The sequence below is a fragment of the Ochotona curzoniae genome, unplaced genomic scaffold (genome assembly GCF_017591425.1).
Source record: "Ochotona curzoniae isolate NIBS_2020 unplaced genomic scaffold, NIBS_Ocur_1.0 contig_3432, whole genome shotgun sequence".
NCBI classification, from domain to species: Eukaryota; Metazoa; Chordata; class Mammalia; order Lagomorpha; family Ochotonidae; genus Ochotona; species Ochotona curzoniae.
In genome coordinates this window covers 17,567,349-17,591,360 of record NW_024465859.1, presented here as the reverse complement: position 1 = coordinate 17,591,360, position 24,012 = coordinate 17,567,349, and the positions used below count along the sequence as shown (strand labels likewise).

The window sequence follows — 24,012 nt, the reverse complement described above, 5'->3', positions numbered from 1 at the left end:
GGTGCCAAATACCAGTGGGCTAGTGAAAAGTGCCTTTTTTAGAGTTTTATTGTTACTGTTGTTGGTTCATGGTTGCGTTTGTTTTATATGTTATACAAGTGGATGGAGACCAGATCCAAGCTTACTCTGATGGCATCCTAAAGGAGATGTGACAGGTTGCTGCTTCAATAATGCCCTAAATATACTATTAAACTCAGTGAAATCATGTAATTTTCTCAATGTCACTGAGCTACTTGGTTGCTGAGATGAGCCTTGCCATCTAGAATACATTGCCAACCGAAATAATTTAAAATCATTTATATTATTTCATTTTGTATGCCTCTAACAACACATGTCAGCTAGATTCATATCAGAATCCATTATGCATTCTACACTCACAGCCTGTCTTTCTCTGAATTAATGAAATGTAAAATGAAAAAATTACAGGTTTTATAGTTAGAATCTATAGTACTTGGAGTATGTTATAAGCCCCTATGGTAATTACATACCTTCCTGCTCATTGTAGAATTCTGTATTTTGGCTTTAGAACTTAGAATTGCTGTAAATGATGGGAAATAATAAACCTCACAGTCACTAACATAATTTGCATGTGTAATTATGTTCTCAAAATTGACATGAGTGGCATGTCTCAGCATCTTGATTGTTCCAAGATTTATACTTGCTATTTTTTTAGCATACAAAGGGGGCAAACAAATGTAAACAGCAATGTTGACTACTCTAGCGATAAAAAAACCTTGGGTATGCAAATATCCAGCACGTTCTAGTCATTATTGAAAAGATGCTAAATAAGAGTTAACACAGAGAGAGCATATATCCAGGCACCGTGACAAGTGCTTTTCATGTAGTATCCTAGCTTTCCTGACATCTGTGAGGTAGCAGCAATGGAATCCAAATTTATAGATGAGGGAGAAAGATCATCCCTTCACCTAGTATCAGCACGGGCCTAGCACTTTTTAGTTGGGAGATTGATATGCCCCATTCTTGGTTTTTACATGCAGCCCTCATGGCAAGCTTTGTAACACCTGGACAGCTAAGCAGTTCCTCCTGATCTCGTAGTGCCTGAGATAACCTTGGATCACTTTCTCCTCTTATTGCCAGCAAAATTCAAAGTGAAGCTCCAAGGCTCTCAAGAAATACATCCCCTTAACAAACTTTTATACCTTCACCTGGGTTCCGTTGATACTTTTATTAATTCTGTCCCTGAAATTTGAAACATCATTAGCTACTTGCCCTAACTGCACAACAAATTATATCTTTCAAAATTTCAGTTCTATTGTAATATTTGTCACACTGAGCTACACTTTGGTTTCTAAAGACTATTTGCATAAAAGTCAGGATGAAGGAAATCCAAAAAGAAAGGAAAATGTCCAATCCAGTGGTTCATTCCATAAATGATTCCAATGGCTAGGGTTGTACAAAGTAAAGCCAGGAGTCAGAAGCTTCATCCAGATCATCTGTGTGGATACAGGAGTCCAAGCATTTGGACCACCTTTTCTAGGCGCATGCACAGGAAGCTGAGTCAGAAGTGCAGTAAATGGGAATTGACTTGCATTCTAATATGGAACATCAAGATTGCAAGTGCTTCAACCTGGTGCACAATAGTGTCAACTTCCTTCTCTCCTCATTATGTTTTTATTTGAATTATTGATCATTTTATTCACTGAGACACACACACATACAGACATGCCTAGCCTGTAAGACTAGTCATGTATTAGACACTGAGCTGTGTTGTGTCTACAGAGATTAGATTTTTTGCCTTCAGCTAGTTAATGTGTTTTCCTGTATCTCTCTAATTCACTCTTCATTTCATTTTTCATACTCAGCCCAGAGTAGTCTTTATAAAATATATAAGGTTCCTTACTCATAATTCAATCCTTCTTAATATCTCCTAAAAAGGCCCTCACTAATTTAATTCCTGCCTCTAGGTAGTGCCTCGACTCCTACACTCTCTTACTTTGTCCAGTATTCCAGATCCAGTTTACAAAAGCAACACTAGAAAAATCTCAGTGGTGTAACACCCTTTCTTCCTGAGCTCACCGTATGCTCACATAAAAACAGGCTGTCACTGAGGGAAGGATGGATATGCACAAAAGTCAAGAGTGGAACCAACTCAAGTATTGGTCAACCCATCAAAAACAAGGGCTAGCATGCATAGTGTTTTTTTCCAGTGTCACAACTTGGAAGAAACTGGAGCGAGCTGTGCTGAGGGAGTCAAACAAAATACAGAAAGACAAACATTACATGATCTCAAGAATATGAAAAAAGCTGACTTCATAGTAACAACAAGTAGGCTTTTGCTTCTGAGAGGCTATGTGGTGGAGGAATAGTGGATATATCTTGTATTGACAAGATGAATGTTCTGGAGGCCTACCGAGGCATCTTGGAATTTGCTGGGACATTAGCCCTCAATTGTTACCACACACATATACACACAAAATCTGTAATCGCCAAAGTGATTGATAAGTTAACTAACTTGATTGTGACAATAACTTTATGTGTATATGTTAATCAAATCACATTGTATTTCTTAATTATATATATATATAAATTTATATTTTTCATCAATAAAACTGAAAAAAAATCCTTAAAAAATTCCTGCAATTTGAGTCACTTATTCTATTTCTGTGAATTAGCCTAAGGAAATCAGATTAATCACAAGTCTGTCATCTCAATATTATCTTTAGCAAATAAAAAGCTGGTTAGAATAATGTTCTATGATTGAAAACTGGTTAAGTATGTCTAGAACATTGGTCTAAAACCAGGCAAGTGTAAATAAGCCTGACCTCTCCCTAAAACTGACCACCCAATCCAGCCAGTCTTCTCCCATGAACAAACTACAAAGGGCAGAGAGAAGCTGAAAATACCCAAACACCAGAGTATCTCAAACCTAAATATACAAACACCACTGGACTTCACCAGCACTTCTTCAAGTTAAAGTGGATAAAAACCAAACCTCACTCTGCCTTAACCCAAAGAATGCAACTGATTCATTCACACGACTGAAAAGCATCCTGCTAGAAGTTTCTGTGGGTGTGGCTGAGCATGTCCCAGTGCATTATTAACGTCGTAGTACTTATTCTGTCTTCATCTCTGTGCCCTCCATTCCCAATGCTAGGCTCAGGCAGGCTCTTCCCTAACTGCACTGGGAAGAACATCAGCATCTGGCAATTATCTCACAGGGCCAGCTGTCTGGATGAAAAGAGAGAATCACTTCCCTAAGAATTACAGCAGAATCCCTAAGACTGGGTGTTCTCAGGCAACATAGACCTGTGAGCTAAAACAGCATTGTTTTGCTAAGTAGATCTAATTACATGTCTTAATAGGAACTGTAGTTAAAGTCGATATTAATTAAAAAACTAACATGAGAAAATGCGACCCCTGGAGTAACATCATACGTTGGCGTACAAGAACAAGCATCCACTTTGGACGAACAGAAAGAGTGAATACCCGCATGTGATCTGCTCGCAGGTCCAGGGAGTTTGGGGTCTAGGCAGACAAATTGTTTAGCATCAGTGAAACAGATTACTGTTAAAATAAGATTTTCTATATCAGGTTCATTATTAAATTGTATTTCTCCACAGCCCTATTGCAGCCGGCTAGGAGATTATACTCATTTTTTGTTAGCTTGGAAATCATAGTTTTGTTTTTTTTTTGGAAATGGTGGACTTGGGAAATCTTTCTGCTGTACAGAAAATACTGTTGCTGTGCTAATAGTGACAATGGAGGCCTGTTAGAAATGACTTAAGGAGTAGAAGAAGGAGCAACATCAGTCTCTGCTTATCAGATGAAAGGAGGGTGTGCGGAACTGTGATTTTTTTTTCTATTTTAATTTCTCCTAGAATTACACACACATGGACATACACAATCAGACCACATCATTACTCACCCAAACATGAAGAAACAAAAATAAATATGCTAGCTTCCATCTATCAGAAATAAAAATATTTTCAACATTCTAACATAGTATGTATCGGACTGTATTAATTCGCTTGTGAAACAAAATTGTGGTGTTAATTCCTCTGATGTGAAATTACGTATTTAAAGGTCTCTATGTGACGTGATGAGCAGCAAAAACAGCCTTTGTGTTGAGCGAGGCACTGGCAGGGACGGCTGTGTCAGCTCTGCCAAGGCCCCGGCTGTGTTCCTTCCAACATGGCCTAATTTTATCTGCCTCGCTGTCTCTCTCTCCCTCTCTCTCTCCCTTTCAGTGTTTGAAAAATACAATAGAATTGTCTTCTCAACATGTGCATATCTGCATGTGTCAAATTTACATTTTCTATTTTAAAACTCTCTTTTTAATTTAAAAGGACTTGTCGGAACAGGCATTCTCCCTTTTCCCTCCCCCCGCCTTGGAGAATGGGGAATACTGAAAAGAGGTAAAAAGTTGATGAGCAGGGAGAAACAAACAAATAAACATTAATGCAGAAACAGAAGTAAAGAAGGAAGCAAGGCAGTTAATCATCCGCTTGATAAGAGTTGCAGTCTCCAGAAGGGTCAGAGTAGAGCAGCCCCTGTGGGCATTCTTAGGCTCAACATTTACCCCACTTGACTTCAGGCCCTTAAAGGCATGAAAGTGAAAGTTCTCAGTTAGCAATACTAATTTCTCTGCTTACTGTTTGAAGGCTAATAAGGAAAGCGGGTGACATTTGAGACCTAGTTTTGCATAAGATGATCTGTGTAGTAAGTGCCTGGGGGAGTTAGGGCAGGTGTGACCCAACAAAGCCTAACAGTGTGCTTTATGGTACACTCCCCAGCAACGGCCATAGACGCCAACCCTTTCAGAGATTCTGCGCCAACATGATTTCACATTTTTTTTAAGATTTATTTATTTTGATTGGAAAGTCAGATATACAGAGATATAGAGGAAGATTTTCCACCCGCTGATTCACTCCCCAAGTAGCTGCAATGGCCGGAGCTGAGCCGATTTGAAGCCAGGAGCCAGGAGCTTCTTCCCTGTCTCCCACATGGGTTCAGGGTCCCATGGCTTTGGGCCGTCTTTCACTGTGTTTCCAGGCCACAAGCAGGGAGCTGGTTGGGAAGCGGGTCTCCAGGATATGAACAGGCACTCATATTGGATTCCATTGCCTGCAAGGTGAGGATTTTAACAGTTAGGCTACCACACGAGGCCCATGATTTCAGTTTTGAAGATGAGAAAAGTAATGGATTTCAGTGTTATGATGAATTACTGGGATGCACCGTTCATGAGAGTTGATCAAAAGCATTCCTCAATAAACCCATATGGAGGCTTTTGTCTTAATGTTTTCTTTTGACATTCCCAGTGAAAGGCAAATATTCAAACTAAGTGCTAATGAACTGTAATGGTACAGCAATTTACCACAAGCAACTCTATGAACATGGCTGGTTCTAAGACTCAGTTATGAAAAGTGGTAACACAAAGCTGTTTTTTTTTTCTTTTCCATGCTAATATTTATTGCTTTGAATACTGCACAAGATGTCCTAATCGAATGCTCCATCAGTCTGTAGCTGGCTACCTCCTCCAAGAGGTACTCGCATTTAACTTTAAAGTCAGTCCTACCCCAAATGCCCACACTAAGTAGGCCCAGTGATTTTATTGGTCTTTCTTCCCTGTGTTATACAGTGCATAATAAGGAAATGTGTGTTCGTCAGTGATTGAATGCCACTTTCAGTAATAGGAGTGCCTTCTGGGGAAATAAGATTGGTGCCAGGACGAGAATATGGAAGGAAACTTGAAATTATTTCAGTTCTATTTCAGAATGGCTTTTCAAAGCTGGAGGAAACAGGCAGCCACAAGAACGTTTCTGAGGCTGCTGCCACATTGAGGCATTTGAATGAAAACACCTCTGTAGTTTTCTGTAAGCGCTAAATAGAAATCTACAGTTCACGGTTGGCACGTCAGTAGTGACAAGTACATCCACAAATGATCACCCAGAGCAACCCCTCGAAAACGCTTGTCATTTTTTTTTATCTCAGAGTGGATGTAGCTTTTTTCAAAGCAAAGTTAAAAGCAAATATGCAAAATAAACATCAAAAGCATGTCCCCCAAGACAAAATCAACACACTCTAGCAGGCTTTGCTGCTGATTACAACTCACAGTGCTAGTCACAAAAAAAAAATAAATAAATAAAATAAAATTGAAAGTAAACATAAGCAACCAGTTTGCGTGGGATAGTCAAAAACTCTGGACGCATGAGATCGTTAGGATGCCACTTGGGGTCATGCATGTTTTATAGGAGTCAAGTTCAGGGCAAGTTACGCTTCTGACTCTGGCTTTGTATTCATTGTTCCTGTTCGTCCTCACACATCGCAAGGAATGGCAGCAGTAGCTGGGTTCCTGATATCCACAGAGATGACCACAACTGAATTCCGGTAGTCTGACTTTGGCCTCTGTCAGCCCTAATTGTTGTAAGAATTTGAGTAGTGAAACACCAGATGAAAGATATCTCTCTACTTTTGAAAACTTCTAAAAAGCAGTGAGTTTCTATTTGTATATTTTTTATTATTATATTTTTACTTCCACCATTGAATTGTGGTGGTAGGGAGAAGAATAAAACTTAGGGAACTCCTCCTTTTTCCCTAGAAGCCCATGACAAGGGCTGCCTGAAAGGCAAACACTGCAAGATAACATTTGGTCACTGGCACTCCTTAATGCTGTGTAGGAACCTGAGCAAGTTCTAGCCTAATAGACAGGCCAGATACAAACGATACAAGGAAAAGGCTCGGAAACTAAACTGACTTTGAGAATACAGGAGTCTTCAATAGGCTCACTGAATGTATGAATAATGAAAGACTGTGTGTGAATTTCAAGCATTTTTCCAGAATAATAAGAATCTTTTATTTCTACTTTTCTGAAAATTTTTGGAAGCTACCTTCCAGCATCAAACAACAGTTTTAGATTAACTGTGTTTTTTGCCTAGCTAACAACAAAAATCGACATTAAAAAAAAAAAAAGATTTATTTTGTTTTGATTGGAAAGTCAAATATACAGAGAGGAGAAGAGACAGCTTGGAAGATCTTCTGTGCATTGATTCACTCCCCAAGCGGCCACAACGGCCAGAGCTGGGCAGTTCCAAAAGCAGGAGCCTGGAACCTATAACAGGTCCCCCACGTGGATGCAGGGTCCCAAAGCTTTGGGCCGTCCTCGACTGCTTTCCCAGATGACAAGCAGGGAGCTGGATGGGAAGCAGGGCCACCAGGGTTAGAACTGTGTCCATATGGGAAGCCGGTGCATATAAGGCAAAGACTTTAGCCACTAGGCTATCTTGCAGGCCAAACATAATTTTTAAGTTTACAATAGAATTCAAACTGATTAAAAATGTTACAGTTTTTCAAGGAAAGAGACTTTCAAGAGGTGACATACATAGGATGACCCAGATGTTGGAATTATTAGACAAAATATGAAGGTTTTTTTTTTCACCTTTTTTTTTTTTTTTGTAATCTTACATAGTTGACTAGGGTACAAAGGGTCAAGGGCTACAAGAAAGACATTAAGACCATTATTTCCACACTATTATCTGTATTTTTTAAAATATTTATGTATTTTGAAAGAGTTACTGAGAAGGAGAGGGAGAAAGAGAAGAAAGAGAAGGAGATGAGGAGATGGAGAGAGAGAGAGAGAGAGTCAGGGAGAAACCTTTCATATGCTGGTTCACTCCTCAGGTGCAATACCATTGCAGATCTTAATTTCACTTGCAGTGCTACGGCACTGACCTCATTTGGGGAAGATTCTAGTCGTGCTCTGGAATGCAGTAGTAAAGACCATTGAAATAAATATGAAGACTGCGTATTCAGCAGATAAAGAGAAACTACAGATTGTTAAGTGAACATTTTAATAATCAGCAAAATAATTATCTGAGTGGGTAATTGACACAGTGGTTAAATTGGTACTTGGCAAGCTTGTAACCCATATGAAAGTGTTTGGTGCAATTCCTGACTCTACTTTTTCCTGCTAATGGACACTTTAGGAGAATTAATGTAATGGGGCAAATACTTGGGTCCCTATCACCCCAGTGGAGCCTGGATTGAGTTCTGGACTTTTGCTGCAGCCTGGCCTGGTCTTTGCTGTTGCACACATCTGGGGGGAGATTTAGTAAATGACACACTCTCTCTCTTTCTCTCTCTCTCTGCCTTCTCTCTCTATGCACGCGCGCACACACACACACACACACACACACACACACACACATTCTGCCTTTCAACTGAGATGAAAATCAATATTTTGAAACTACAAGCAAATAAAATTATGAAAGGGCTCAGTAGTCCAAGCAAATTGCAGAATGGAAATCGTATAGCCTGAAATATTTTTTATTTAAAAATTCTGATTTATAAAGAAAACATATGATTTGAGAATGCACGAAGCCTGACAGAATGGCTGGAGAAGGTAAAAAAAAAAATCTACTTCTTCTGTTACTGTCATTCTAAAAGAAGAGAAAAAAATAGTGCAAAAAAATATATTTGAAGATGTGTGGCTGTGAGCTTCCTCTATTTGATGAAACTTACAGACGTATGGGTTCATGATCCTGTGAAAAATCCGGAACAAAATTAATTAAAAAGTAAAAACTTACCCAGAGACATCATAATAAAACTGGTAAAAATTAAAGATGAAAAAAAAAATCCTGAAGTAGTTACAGAAATTTAGTAAGCTGCATATGGGAGGAAAAATTCAAATTACTTCCTATTTTCATCAGATAGCATGTAGGTCATGAGTCAGTGGAAAAACATTTAAAGTGCTAAAAGAAAAGAGCTGTCAGCTAAGACTTCTAAATGCATTTAAAATATCTTTTTAAAAAGGAGATGAAATAGAAACACTAACAGATGAAGCAAAACTAAGTGAATTTGTCATCAGCAAATGTGCTCTAAAAGAAATGCTAAAAGAAATTCTAAGGAATGTCTTAAGGCTAGTGGAAAATGATACTAAGGAGAAAAAAAGAAATGTCAAAATGGAGGTCAAGAAAAATATGGGAGATTTCTCTTCCACTGGGCTCTCTCTCTCTACAAAGATATATGAATATATACAATATACAATATTTATTTATATATAATATTGATATATGAAATATATGCATACATACATTATGACTATTGAAAGCAAAAATAATAGCAATACTCTATATTTAAATACACTGTAGCTTCAGGAACAAGCAATCTAAAATAATACAGAGAAACACTGGCAAAAAAATAGAATAGAAATTAAATAAAGAAAAAAATATATGAAAATTTAATGTCCATGAGAAACCTCTCAGAAATGCAGGCATAAAGCATACTACCCTCCACATAGCAAAGGATGCATAGTGACGGATGTAGGCATTGCACTAAGATCAGGAACAGACAAAGGTGTTCACTGTTAATCACTGCTGTTCAGTATCAACTGGAAGTACAGACCATTGCAATAACACGGGAAAAAGAAATAAAAAGCACATCTATGGCAAGAGAAGGAATCCAGTTTCCATTTATGCACAACATAATTGTCTATAAAAAAATCCCAAGGACTCTAACAAAGATGCTGGAAGAATTCACAAGTAATCTTACTGAGGATGTGAAACAGAATCAATATATGCTAGCACTCAACAAATTGACTTTGAAATGTCTCAATGGAGAGACCAGACCAAGAATAGCTTTTTAAACACAAAAATTAAATATAATGCTGTAGTACATGCATTAAATGATTTTAAAGTTTATTGTAGGCTGCAGTATCCTATGTTTGGTTTCTATGGGATGACTGATCCGTGTGGCAGTGGCAAATACCTTTGAGTTTATATTTAAATATACAGACACTTCTCTGGAGAAAGTTGCTAAGAGAATTCAAGTGGTAAAAGATAATCTCTACAACAATGCATGCTCGAAAAAATTTGGGCTTCTTTATGTTACCAAACATTAACTTCACCTAACCAAAATAAGCTCCCCCCGCAAAAAGAAGAAGATGGGTGAATTGTGCTAACATTAAAAGTGTTCTGTTCTAAACCTGTACTCAGAAACTGTCAAATCTTTGGAAGAAAAGTTAGAAATACTCAGCAAGATATAGGTATAGGCATGGACTTTCTAGAAAAATCATCAGAAGCAAAGGAGGTCATTATATAAATAATTCAAATTATTAGGCAATATCTTTAAATTTTATCTATGAAAAATAATTTCTACCTGAAATCATATGCATTTCTACTACTATATGATAAGGAAAAATTAATTTTATAAAATGGACAACAAAAGAGTTCAGATGCCTTATTCAAAAGCATATTCAGATAGCAGGAAGCAAGTGCAAACATTTCTAACTATATATATAAATAACATATATAAATATAAAAAATATGTAAATATATTTATATTCATGTTTTATATTTGTATAAATACACACACATATATAATTAGTTGTATTGGTTTCATGGACATGCCTCAATAAATGAGAAAAACTGAATGGCTTCAAGGCATTTTTACATGTATTCTATCAGATTTATAAAAGTTAGAAATAAAAAATCAAAATGGGAAACATTTCATGTCAAAACCTACTTACTCATATATGCTATCTATTTTTCTCTGATGTATATACCAAAAAAAGGAAAATTTATAATCACACAAAATCCTCCAATGAAATATCTGTGGTGGCAGTTTTGGTTATAATTTTCCAAAAGTAGAAAGAAATCAATTATTTTTCTAGTAATGAGTGGATTTAATGTTATTATCCAGTAGTTAAGAAGAATATTCTGTTGAGAAATATAACTGTGTGGGTGAAAAGTGAATGCACAAAATGAATTTTTAAAAAAGCCAAATTGAAAAAGCAACATCAGTATGATGTTTTTATGGCATTTTTGAAACAAAATTATATATTTTTTAAAAGTAGTGTTTTTCAGTACTGGGACAGTAAGAGGGAGACTAAAAAGGGACACAAAAGGGGTGTGAGTTACATCTAGTCATTCACATACATTTTGGGGTGTCCATACCTCATATGGAGCTGATTAGTTTAAGTTCTGGCTTGAAACTTGAAGGTGGCAAGCCAGGAAATAGCAATACATGCTTCCTTTGCCTTCATACTGATCCTTCCCAATAATATCCTAATAATTAAGCTGAGCAGTGTAATTCTAGTTATCTAATCCAATCTAATTACTTTCAGATAGCATAACTGAGTTAAATCTTTATTCTTTAATATGACTCCGGGGTTCAAACTCCTGCGTGAGTTTGAGCATACAAATCCTGTTGTATCTATACCACCCATATTACTCCCAGATCTTGTCTTTTCCCAGAGCTTGAAACTCGTGTTTATTGGCTGACAGCTACCACTAGAGCTGTTTTTGTACTGCCGTGGTTAGAATGAACATCGCAAACCAGGTGGGCACATTGGCTTGGTGATTAAAATGCCACTGGAGACACTCATATCACACATGGTTCCACTTCTGATTCCAGCTTCCTGCTAACCCACACCCTACGGAACTACCGTACTTGAACTTTCTGTGATTTTCATTGGAAAACTGGGTTGAGTTCTGGGCCCTTGATTTTAGATTGACAGTGCTGACTGTAGTGGATACTTGGGGAGTGAGCCAATGAATGAGAGATCCCTGTCAACACATGATCCCACCTCCCCCAGTTCCCATTTCTCTTTTATCTACTCCACTACACACCACTCTCTCTCTTTCAAATAACTCACAAATAAATGTTGGTGTTAGTTAAAGAATGATACCTTGCAATAGTTACAGGTTCGGATATCCATCAAGCGGTGAGGATAAGGCTATGTTACATTTATGTATTCTGATGTCATCTATATGAAAATACAGGTAAATAAAACCAATGAAGGTGTGAGACTTTTAGACAATGGTCTCACTTATCATTTCTCAGTAATACTCTTGAGATGTAAGAGTTGTGCCTCCTTAAGGCATGGAAACCATTTCCTGGGTCACCAGCGCATCATGTACAAAATCACACTGAATTTGTGGATCTAAATAATGGGTAGTGTCTTCATTCCCTGCTTCAGGCCTCTGCAGTCATCATTCCACTTTTAAGTTCTCAAGTTGGCAGTTAATGTGATAGTAATATTTATATTTTGTTACTTTTTTTGTATTGCAGCAAGTATCACTAAATTGCAAGCATTTATCTTCTTGTCAGCTTCCTCCTCTTTTCTATGAAACCATCAAGAGCAGTCTCCATCCCTCCTAGCTTACAGGCGTAAGTATATAGCAACTATCCAATAAATAAACCAAAAACAGACAGTCTTTTCTCTGCGCTTTGGAGCATCTGTATCTATGCACAGGTGCACCGTTGACATGTTTTCTAATCTCTCTAGATCTCAGTTTTCTAAACTTTGCTTCTTTTTTCCACAACTTCACTGAAGACAAGAGTGAGTACATTTTATATAGTCCTCCATTGGTATGTTCCACTGTTGACAGTTTAATTAGTATTTTATTTATTCAGCAATGTTTATTGAGTACTTATCATTATTAATCTTTTCCTGGAGGTGGGGCTACACATAGTTGGGTTCCACAAAGACAGTTTTTCTTTCCCTTTGCAATTTTTGTAGCAGTGGAGAGTGACCCTAGATAACTACACTACCTGTGATAAGTCACTCTTTTACATACGTGGTGTTGCCAGTTTCACGTGTTGGTAGTTTTGTCCCTAGTGTGGTAGTGCTGACCCTGTGGAGTGATTAAAAGGAGAGGAGGACTGGTGGGTGCTAATTAGGTCAGAGGGCTCCATACTCACAAAAATATTAGTGTTGTGTAGAGAGAATGGATGGGATCTCCTGGGGCTGGGGCTTGAGCAAGACAAGGAAATCGCTGTAAAAGAGAAGCCCTGGCTTCTGTATGGCACTAGTTTCCTTTCGTCTTCTTCACCATGTTATGTTGTTATGGAGGGACCAAGGACAAAATGGCAACACTGGACAGTTTATACATTTTAGCATCAGTAACCCTGAGCCAAGCTAACTTCCTCATAAGTTACCTGTGCTTTAGTGTTAACAAGAAACTAAAGAAAGACAGGCAATGAGTTGGAAAGATACACAAGAAGGAGAGTTGCTCCAACATTTCATGTTTGTAACTGAGTTATGTTGTGGTTTGCACGGAAAACAAGGAAAGGGGGGCATTCCTACAAATGGAGTAATATCTTTTAAATGCAATGGAAAATAATTTTCCATAAAAAAGAAGTCTATGGTCTGAAGATAGGTCTAACAGACGCTGAACTTCATGCTAGGCATGTGTTTGCAAGCAATGAATCTCAACTGAACTTGAACTATGGTTATGCAACAAGGTGGAGGAATCCACCATGGGGGGAGGGGTATGGGAGGGGTGGAGGGAATCCCCAGCGCCTATAAAACTGTACTACATAATACAATGTAAGCAACAATAAAAAAAAAAAAGAAGTCTATGATTATTAATCATGTGCTGTGGAGAATTACTTGGGAGCACAAGGCTGACACAATTTAATAAAACCAAGCGGTGTGACTTCTGTTGGAGTGGAGCTGTGCACAGACAGCGAACATGAAGAATTCCCCTGCATTCTATTTTTTTCTTTAAATAAAAATAAAGAAGTATTTATTTATTTAGTTTTACTTGAAAGTGAGATGACAAAGAGAAGGAAAGACAGAAGGAGGAAGATCTTCAATTCCTTGGCTCATTCCTCAAATGCCTGCAACAACCCAACTGAGTCAATGGAAACCAGGAATCAGGAGTGCCCCCCAAAGGTTTCTCATATGGGTACAGAGGCCCAAAGAAGTGGCCGACTTCCACAGCTCCCGGGCCATAAGCAAGGAGCTGGATGGGACACAAACTGGATGCTGGTGTTGTAAGGTGGAGGATTAGCCTGTTGAAACACCATACTAGCACTTTGAGCTCTATTTATAAATAGATTTCTTAATTTGTTACTATTACACCATGCTGTGACAAGACCAAGAGGATCTCAATACAATTTTTAAAGAATATTTACTTATTTGAAAGGCTGTATTATAAAGTGAGAGGGAAGAAAGACAATGAGATCATCCATTACTTCCCAAATGGCTGCAACAGCCAACGTTGGTCCAAGCTGGTGTCAGGAGCCTGGAGCATCTTACAGATCTTTTGAAAGTGGGTAGAGAGGCCCAAGCACTTTGCTCTCCTTTCTTTCTTTTCCAAGGCCATTAGCAGGAAACTGAATCACAAGTGGAGCAGCCTGCACTGAAACAGTCCCCCTATGAGATACCAGCATTGTAGGAAGGAGTTTTACTCGCAATGCCACAATCCCTGTCCCTCAAAGACAGCTTAAGATAAGTATGTGATTTAGGACTTGATTGTAATCGAAGAAATACTAAAATTGTCATGAGACTTGATTAATGTAGTTACATGGGTTCTCAGAAACAATACTTGATTTCCAATTTAATACAACTAGTAAAACAAGATTTTAAAAGTAAGTATAGGGCCCGGCGCTGTGGCGCAAGTGGTTAAAGGTCCTCGCCTTGCACGCCTGGGATCCCATATGGGCACCGGTTCTAATCCCGGCAGCCACGCTTCCCTTCCAGCTCCCTGCCTGTGGCCTGGGAAAGCAGTCAAGGACGGCCCAAAGCTTTGGGAACCTGCACCCGCGTGGGAGACCTGGAAGAGGCTCCTGGCTTCGGATTGGCATAGTATCGACCCGTTGCGCTCACTTGGGGAGTGAATCATCGGACGGAAGATCTTCCTCTCTGTCTCTCCTCTCTGTATATCCGCCTTTCCAATAAAAAAAAATAAAAATAAATCTTTAAAAAAAAAGTAAGTATAGGCAGCAGCATAATTGTTTAATACTTCGGTTTTTTCAAAATTAAGAAGTCATGGCTATTTTAAAAAATCAAGGATATGATAAAGCCAACATAAAGTAGAGAAGTTTTGCTGGTAAGATAAAAATTTGCTTCCAAACGCATTTACTCCAAGGGTTGTGAAGTGAGTTTTTCACAAACTCTGAGACAAACCCTAAGAAAGTATAAGCTCTTTTTGAGCATCTAATACATACCTCAATCAACTATCACTGATAGAAACAAAATTTCCTTTTTTTTTTTTTTACATCCCTGTGTACTTTGATACATTTATTCTTTTTTTTTTTTTTCTTAAATTTTCTTCTTCTTCACTCTGGATCCCGTCATCTCATTTTAAGACAGAAGCTAACTTTCCTTCCTTTCCTGAACAAAAGTGCATTCATTGTCAGACAATTTCTCAATATAGCTAAAACGAACATGTGTCTTTACAGATGCAAATGCACTCAGTCTCTCAGTAGCACATTAGTACAAGAAGCAAAAAGTAAATTCACTTCAAGTTACAAATCAGAAACAGATATAAGTATAAACTTACAAATTATAAGTTATAAAGTAACTTAAAAGTAGCTTACAAATTATCCAGGTACTTGGTAAATAACCATTATTATCATCAAAATAAGTTTATTGGAATAATGACTGCAATTTGTAAATTCAAAAATAAAATGTCCCATAAAAGTAAACATGTAGTATAAATACTGGTAACTTATTTGTTCAGGAAATCTGTATGTTTAGAGGTAGCATGCCACATAGAACAAAAGTGTTTACTTTTATTATATTGATAAAAGGCTACCACGGGGAAAAAACAATTATATGCTTTAAATAAATTTTATTGAGCTAGTTTTATGTGTGTATGCTAAGTTTATATTATATAGATAGGAATTTCTAAAATATTAAGTAGCTTGTTTTTATAATAGCGGATTTTTTTGTACTCTGAAACATCATGAGAACTAATTTCCTTAACTTTTTAGGAGACCTTTTCTTACTTTCTATGACAAGCCAGTTTAAATAGGAGATTTTCTGTGCTTGCACCAATCTCTTGGTAGGCCATTTGAAAAGGTTTCACACTGCAGTTATTGCTGTCCCTATGTAGTTACTATTTGCAATTCTAAGCAGTGAAAGGAAAGACCCTTTCTGACATAACTACCTACAGATAAAGGCTGACTTACAGCTTCACTTCTAAAATTTTAGTCATGGTGTCAGGTTTGTGGTATAGAGCTTGGGACAACTGCATTCATTCTTTTTTTTTTTTAAGATTTATTTATTTTTGTTACAAATTCAGATATAAATAGAGGAGAGACAGAGAGGAAGATCTTCCATCCAATGATTCACTCCCCAAGTGACTGCAATGGCCAGTGCTGCACAGATCCGAAGGCAGGAGTCTAGAAACTTCTCCAGGTCTCCCACGCTGATGCAGGTCCCAAGGCTTTGGGCCATCCTCTACTGCTTTCCCAGGCCACAAATAGGGAGCTGGATGGGAAGCAGGGCCTCTGAGATTAGAATTGGCGTCCATATGGGATCCTGGCGCGTTCAGGGCGAGGACTTTAAGCGCTAGGCCACGGCGCCAGACCCAACTGCATTCATTCTTGAAGTACTCAGTTCAAGCCCACAACCCATGTGGTCAAGCTTGCTGCTGATGCATCCCCTGCAAGCAACAAATGCTGACTCACTCATGCGGAAGACCCACATGGAGTCTTGCATTTCAGACCTGGCCCAGCTGTTGCTGTCAGTGGGGCACCATACCAGCAGATGGAAGATCTCCAGCTATCTGCCTCTCTATCCCTCTTTGTCTTTCTGTATTTCAAATAAAGTTAGAAAAAAAAAATTTGACAAATACAGTTTCACTCACAAGTCAAGCATAGTTCTACGGGGAAAAAAAAAAAAAAACTGTTTTCTTCTCAATAGCACAATTCCTTATGTAAACTCAATATAAAGCATCTAAAGAAAACCAGATTTTCTTTTTTCACCAAACATAGACAAGATATCTTTCCAGAGATTCTCCAAGGATCCAAGCAAGCACAAGAATGGCAACCATCCTGGAGTCCTGTGGGAGTCAAAAGGAAGGACAGAATGGGTCTCAGATTCGGAAGCACAGAGCCCCTGAGACAGGTCATTTCCCGGAGCGAGAAGGATGTGTGGATGCCTTTATCATTGTGACTCTCCAGAGATACAGAGCTCAGATGACATTTAACCTTGTCAGAGCTCTTTAAAGCAGAAGCTTTGTTCTTCCACGTCCTAGGTGAGGAAACTGGGATATCAGGATCACATTGCTACTCACTGGTAGAGATGGGACTCAGACACTTAAAATTTCAAACCAGAGTTCATGCTATCAGTTTATATAAGCGCCTCTTTGGTATAATGAATCACCTGGGGTTTTCCACAAAGAGAAGATCTTTTCTACCATTGTCCATAACTGATTTCTCATAGACGAGCGCGAACTAAATGCATGCTGAATGAATACGTGAAAAAAGGAGTCGCAACTGGTGAAAAAAAGGAAGATGCAAATGTACAGAGACGGAGACTAAGAGAAACAAATATTTCCTTTCTACTGCCTCCCCTCATTGTGCCTGCCTCCCCTAGCCACAGGAGGAAAAGTTTTGATTTACAACACATTTACTACCAGTTGTGAGTGCATTTTTTAAAAGATAGATTTCTTTCTTTTCAGTCTGAGCTATAGGAAGAGATGGTGAGTCACAGAGAATTCTGTTAGCTGGCTCATTCCAATGACCACAACTACGAAGACTGGGAGAAGCCAAAGCCAGAAGCCAAGATCTTCTTTTGGGTCTCCATCTTGGGTGACGGCGTCCTAAACATGTGGCTCATTTTCAGCAGTTTTTTTTTTTTTTTTCAGGCAAATAGCAGAGACTGGGTTGTGAGTTGAATAGCCAGAATACGAACTGGCTCTCATATTAAATCCTGGCATTGCAGGTGATAGCCACACTGCTCTGCCACATTTTGGCCTTTTCAAGGAAATCTTTTATCCTTTGCATATATGTAATTAAAACACATGTATTAATAAACATATACAAGTTTAACATATGGCATTATTACTAATAAAAATAGAAATGTTAGCCAATCAAGTTTAGTTATCATTCTGCCAATAATTACTTGCTAAAAGCACCACTTTCTTATCTTAGGGATCTTAAAGTCCAAAATTCTATTGTACTCAACTTTTTTTGTTTGTTTGTTTGTTTTGTTTTATTAATTGCCTTGCATTATGTGACACAGTGTTATAGACACTGGGATTCCCCCCACCCCTCCCCGAACCCTCTCCCCATGGTGGATTCCTCCACCTTGCTGCGTTACCACAGTTCAAATTCAGTTGAGGTTCTTTCATTGGAAGTATTTACCAAGCATAAAGTCCAGTGTCTTATTATCCTAGTGGATTCAACAATTTCTTGGTGAGACCATCTCTGGTCTGAAGGTAAAGCCAGCAAAGTATCATCCCAATCAATTAAAAGCCTGAACATAACATCAACAGCCATTTACAACCTTATGGCATTAATTGACATGGTATTGATTAATAGTACGTTGATAGGAAAATGCAATTTATTTACTACATCCTGTGACTTCTTCATAGACATTTCAATTTTTGGTTTATATTCAACCTGATTCCATAGTTATCAGCTTAGGTACAGTACTTTTTTTTTTTTTTTTTTTTTTTAGGATGGGTGTGCAGAGAAATCCCCAATATCCCAGTGAGGCGTAACTAATCTTTGTGTCCCACCTAGTGTACACAAACAGCCCCAAGATGGAAGAAGGTCTAACCAGCAAATTACCATTCAAAATAACAGAGAAAAGCATGAAGTATCTAGGAATAAATTTAACCAAAAGCGTAGGAGACCTTTTTGAAGAAAATTACAAAACACTTAAAAAACAAATTGAATAAGACCTCAAAAGATGGAGCAATATCCTATGCTCCTGGATAGGCAAAATTAATATCATTAAAATGTCTATACTACCAAAAGCAATATACACTTTCAATGCAATTCCAATCAAATTACCCAAAACATTCTTCATTGAATTGGAAAAAATGATACATAGGTTCATCTAGAAACAGAAAAAAACACAAATAGCTAGAACCATTCTGAAGAATAGGAACTTATCAGGGGGAATCACAGTTCCGGACCTCTGGACATGCTATAGGGCAGTGGTTATCAAAACAGCCTGGTACTGGGTACAAAGGGAAGAGGATCAATGGAACAGAATAGAAACAGCAGAAGGAAACCCAAATAGATACAGCCAATTAATCTTGGACAAAAAGGCGACAACCCAAGCAAATGGGAAGGTCTCTTCAACAAATGCTGTTGGGACAACTGGATGATAGCCTGTAGAAACAAGAAGACAGACCCATACCTCTCCATACACTAAGATCAAGTCTAAATGGATAAAAGACTTAAACCTACACCCAGAAACCTTCAAACTTTTGGAAGAAAATGTAGGAAACACACTACAAGATCTAGGTGTAGGCCCTGACTTTCTAAAAAGGACTCCAAAGGCAATAGCAATCAAGACCAAAATAAACAAATGGGACTTCATCAAACTAAGAAGCTTCTGTACAGTAAGGGAAACCATCGACAAAGTAAAAGAGCAACCCACAGAATGGGAGAAGATTTTGCACACTACATAGGTGATAGTGGGGCTAATCTTCAGGATATACAAAGATCTACAGAACAACCAAAACACCAAAACAAACAAACTACTCAAGAAATGGGCACAGGAAATGGGCAGACGTTTCACAAAAGAACAAACCCAAATGGCAAACAAACATATGAAAAAATGCTCGTACTCAGCTTTGAATCTTCATCATTTTGAATAGGACCCGCTTGATATAACAGATGTCCAAAAGGGTTGGTTAGAAAACAAGTAAATTTTCTGAGACTTGGGTCCTCTTACAAAAGAGAAAAAATGCCAGAATTGATGCCAGGTAAAATGATTTAAATACAGCCAATGTATTTAAATGGTATATTTATAATCAGCTCTCAAACTGACAGACTAGTAATTCGGCTACCACTTTAGATTTTGATATACAGACAGTGCATATGCAAATCAAATTAGATCAAACTGATGTACTATTTTGTTCCTGATGATCTCAGCTACTCCAATAGCCACAGATTCAGATTTTTTTTTTCTCTTTATTTTGCAAACTAGGACTATTAAATTTTGGAGCACACATCTCACTCTTGAGAATTTATCCAGATGAAATGAATCAGCATATGAGAGAGCTATGTGTTTACAACAACCCAGTTCACAATAGCTAAGAAATGCATTCAACCTAGATGCCTGTCAACAGATGACCAGTGAAGGAGAATGCAGCACATGGACTATGTGATGCCATGAAATTCTGCCTCTCAGTATAGATTGAAATTTAGTGCTTACAAAGTGGACACAATGATTGCTCAGGCTATTTCTTTGTTGGATGACTTGGATGAAGAACTGAATAACTACATTTTGCAAAATAAAGAATGGCATGGCTTGCATTTCCCTGGATTAGGAAAAATGATTTCAGATAATTAGATATACTGCAAGTGTTTACAGAAAGTTGGCGATAGGAAGAACTATGTTTTTGCTACACTTTCTTAACTGCTCCCAGAACAAGTTGGAGCTGAAGTGAAAGTAGCTGCAGAAATATTTATGGGGACAGAAGTTTCAGAAGAAGTTATTTGCAACATTCTGCATCTTGGCACCCAAGTAATTGAAATCTTCAAATATAGAACCCAGCAGTATGAATATCTGCAGAATCCCAAGATGGCTATTGCACCCAATGTCTCAGTCACGGTTGGGGATTAGTTGAAGCACTGCTTATTGCTCATGCAGGTTCTCTTTTGAATTTGGCCAAGCATGCAACTTCTACGCTTCAGATTCTTGGAACAGAAAAGGCACTCTTCCGGGCCCTCAAATCTCGACGGGACACCCCAAAATATGATCTAATTTACCGTGTTTCACTTGTGGGCCAGACAAGTCCTAAACACAAAGGAAAGATTTCCCGAATGCTGGCAGCCAAAACTGTTTGGGCTGTTCGTTATGATGATTTTGGTGAGGACTCCAGTAACTGAAAAGAAAGCGAAAAAGGCTAAGAATAAAATTAAAGTTGAAGAAGAGGAAGAAGATATAGTCGAGGTAGAAGAGGAAAACTCCTGTGAAGAAGAAAAAGAAAAAGGATAAACAGAAGCACATTAAGGAAGAACCGCTTTCTGAGGAGGAGCCATGCGCTGGCACAGCAATTCCCAGCCCGGAGAAAAAGAAGGAAAAGAAAAAAAAGAGAAAGATGATAACTAATCGATGGAAACCGTCATCCTCTAACCTGGATACATCACGCTTCGGTTAGGAATAAGCCAGAGGGGCCATCTGCTAGATTAGAGGGGAGGTTGAGCAAAACAAAGCAAATTATTCATCTATAGATTTTCAACCCAATCTGTGTCTTGTCATAACTTGTTAAACTTATTATATTATTTCTTAGAGTCTTTGGTAAACAAGTAAAAAATATTTACAAATATTTTCTTTGTAAAAAAAAAAGCAGAATGGAATTTCATCATTTTCAACTAAATGGATGCCATTGGAAACCATCTTTAGCGAGCTAATACAGTCCCCAGAAACAGAAACCTTTGCTAGTCTGTGATAACTAACACAGAGAGTACAAAAAAGTAGAATAGTAGAATCCACATTTACAAGGGTGACCTTTCAGATTTAATTACTGTGGGTAGCCTTTGTTTATGTGCCTGAAGAACAGTTTTTTTTTTTTTTTCTGTTCTTTTTGCTTCTTTGTTATTATTTTCTACTGGCCATTGTTTTGATATTGTCACCTAATGAAGTATTAATCATGTGGAAAAAGTAAATGTTACAAAATATTTTTAAGAAAGATTAATTTAGGCCTAGCAGCTAAAGGCCTCACCTTACATGCACTGGCATTCCATATAAGCCCCGGTTCTAATCCCAGCAGCCTGCTTCCCATCCAGCTCCCTGATTGTCTGGGAAAGCAGTCGAGGACAGCCCAAAGACTCGGGACCCTGCACTCACGTGGGAGACTTAGCTCCTGGCTCCTGGCTTCAGATCTGTGCAGCTCTGGCCATTGCAACCGCTTGGGGAGTGAAGAAACGAACTGATAATCTTCTCTGTTCCTCTTCCTTTCTGTGTATCTGACTTTGCAATAATAATAAATAAATATGGGCTGTATTGATCCAAAGCCAGAAGCCAAAAGCTTCTTACCGGTCTCCCCCACAGGTGTAGGAGCAGAAGGCTTTGGGCCATCCTCCACTGCTTTCCCAGGCCACAAATAGGGAGCTAGATGGGAAGCAGGGCCTCTGGGATTGGAACTGGCAACCCATATAGGATCCTGGCATATGTAAGCCACTAGGCTATCACACTAAGCCCCAAATGAATAAATATTTTAATGCAAAAAGATTAATTCAGCTTATTAGCTGGGTTTTGTGCTTGAAATTATTTCCTTTTTACTTCTTTTAGTACTTGTTCAGCTGTTATTTTATTTGTTCATAGTTGCGTCAGTATGGTGTTTGGTTTGTTTGTTTCATTTTATGGCCTTTATTTGGCAAAAAAATATAGTAATAATAATAATAAGATGGTTACCCAATATTGATTTTCCATAAAAAAATTAGGGTATTTATTTTTTTATTCTATCACATTAGTCCAGTAGCTTTAAATAAAAATTCTTATATATTTTTTGATAAAGTGTAATAGCCTAGTTAATTCCAACCCTGGTCTTTGCTTTGGCTACATATTGATGTATTGAGTATTTTTCTCAAATTAGAGGATTTTGATATATTTTACATTTATCTTTTCAGCTCTCTTCAAGATGAAAATGGTTTCCTTAATAAAATAATTTGCATTTTAATTGTATATTGTTACAAGTAGTATATTTCTAATAGTATATTCCATTATTATAATTTTTGTTTCTAATAGTATTTATAAAACTTTAATATGCATCACCATATTTAAATATTACCACAAACTATGATATGAATAATTCATTCCAGGCAACTGCTTTTGAGAGGGAAAAAAAAGAGAGAGAGAAAGAGAAAAGAGAGAAAGAAATATGTTTGTGCAATATTTCATATGTCCTAACCCTTAGAATCTTGACACTGAGTTTGGCAATCACATTATGTAATGACCCAGTTGGCTTATGCTCATGTTTTCAGAATCTACAAAATGAATAAACTGACTAAGCATTGTTCTAGCTTAAAAATACACCGTGACTTACATAGATGAGTTTTTTGTACTTGCGTAAGTTTGACTATGTGTACCCATTGGGGATGAAGTCAGTAAGTCATCACTCAAGCGTTCGTACAATTAAACCCAAATCTTTATAAAATTCATATATTTGCCTTAATTTTTTTTTTTTTTAGTCTAAAATACTTCCAGAAACAAGGTATGGTTAGACTATCTTGGGTCTTCTATGTCAAACTCTCTCATTCTTCTAGTAGGGATGATTGAGAAATTTTGTACATAAAAATCTATTCAGCAATTAATACCATGATGGAGATAATCCTGCTAACTATTGATGGAGGAGAAGGAAGGACTTAGGTAGCAGTCAGTTTCTGGAGGTCAGAATGTGGCTGTATCTTTCAAAATGAGCAGAGTACTAACGGTTGCCCAGCTAATCATCTGAATGAAAGAAAGGCAGGTAAAATACGCTTTGAAAGCCCTTTCGCAGTCATCACAGAATGAACAAAGAATCTGTGGCAAATAGGGTTTTTTTTTTTCTCCTGTTCACAATGGAAAAACATTTCTAAGCACAAACCTCGATTCACTCTGACTGTTACAATGTTTTCACGAGCACTCACTTTGTAGCTGAGTTTCAGAAAACAGTATAATGGACTAATTTTGGACTTGTTTTTGAAAGAAGGTGACTGGATAAGCATGACTACAATGCTGAGATCACTTCCTGCTGGTGAGCATGCTTGCACACGAGAGGAATGAATCTGGCCTTGAATGTGTTGCTACAGGAGTTTGTATCTGTGCATATACAGCCACAATACATTGGTTTTTTTTAGTTAGAGGCATATATTATATTTAGTGACAGTGTTATTTAAGTCTTAAGTAATAGCATTATTATTTTAATTCCTCAATATGACAAAGTTAGCTGGATTACTAAGGAAAGCCATGATTATTAACATGTTGATTGACAACAACAACAAAAACAGAGGAAATAAAATAAACTATTTAAACACAATCAGAGTAAAAATAACCACTGTGTTACTGGGGAACAGTAACAGCAATCCTGAGTCAAATAGTCTATCAGTGACACAGGAAATGAACAATAGCTCATTGGCAACAATGCCAATGTA

The 24,012-nt window shown here is 37.7% G+C and overlaps 1 pseudogene; it reads left to right on the top strand.

Moving 5' to 3' along the window:
- Positions 1–20,050: 20,050 nt before the first annotated feature.
- LOC121156496 lies at positions 20,051–21,160 on the top strand (annotated as a pseudogene).
- Positions 21,161–24,012: the final 2,852 nt, after the last annotated feature.